At 27.7% G+C, this 1128-nt stretch overlaps 1 protein-coding gene across 2 annotated transcripts in view; it reads right to left on the reverse strand.

The window, feature by feature from the left end:
• LOC108565252 (protein doublesex-like) overlaps positions 1 to 1128 on the reverse strand; it is a 63912-nt gene that overhangs the window by 3913 nt on the left and 58871 nt on the right. The gene's annotated exons all lie outside the window — the stretch shown is intronic.

The raw sequence follows: 1128 nt of genomic DNA on the forward strand, positions 1-1128 counted from the left end.
TAGATGTGTGACGCAACCGGAGACACGTGGGTCCAAAAAAACAAACTAATCTAGAAGTCAGATTACATTATACACTCTGCGGGTCGTTGACTCTCTCTCATAGTGCGAAAAATATTTGCACAGCGAAAACTTTAAAGTCGTATTTTTTTTCACTACACTTATCTGATAATGATTAATTTTTAATTTCAAGTTGAGACAGTACTTTTTCTCTCATTAATTTCCAGTTTCACGTAATTAGTGTTTTTATGGAAATGTAAAAAGAAATTTATAATCATTTGAGTAATGAATGCAGTTCATTCTTTATATCATTCATTAAATATGGCTAATGTAAAATCCTTTATCATTCAATGATTAAGAGATTTAAAAAAATATTTGCTATATGCAATTATGTTTAAAAAAAAAACTCAAACGGCTTCAGGTAATAAAATTATTTATTACATTCACTCCTTGTATTTAAAGTCCTTGTCCCTAAGGTCGTTAATAAATGGCTTTCATTTCTACACATACGAATATAATCAATGACAGTTATCGAAGATGCCATTTTCATTTTTACTGAAGACTTATGGTTGTTGGCTGCATCCACATGTTAGGTACAGCAACTACTAAAACTGTGCTTTATGAACATAGTAGTTGGTACGCCTATATCAATGACAGCTATTATATTTTATTTATCAGAACGTTACCCATAACGTCTTTTTTTTTATTTCTATTTTGACACTGACAAATATCAAGTAAAAGTGATAACATTCAATGATAAATATATTATAAAATTGATTGAGAAAAATTTAACTAGACACATTAATAATAATATTACATTGTATAGCAATTTTTCAGACCTATTCATATAAATATATAAAAACTATGATCTGACGGAACTTACCCAATTCGAAAATTCAGTCGAAAAATTCAAAATATTTTCATATAAACGATAGAAAAGTAAGAACAATAATAGTAATAGAATAAATGAAATTGACTTAGAATTGAAAATAGGAAAATTGAGTTATATTATAGATGGATCAGCTAGATGGATCTTCGTAGTATTTCGTTTGTTTCTTCTTTCTTCTGTTTGTAGCAAATCCTGTGTTTTTAGATGATTATTTCTTCGTTCTTCTTTACATATTATTATAT

The sequence above is a fragment of the Nicrophorus vespilloides genome, unplaced genomic scaffold, assembly GCF_001412225.1.
Source record: "Nicrophorus vespilloides isolate i.1.1-1 unplaced genomic scaffold, Nicve_v1.0, whole genome shotgun sequence".
NCBI lineage: Eukaryota > Metazoa > Arthropoda > Insecta > Coleoptera > Silphidae > Nicrophorus > Nicrophorus vespilloides.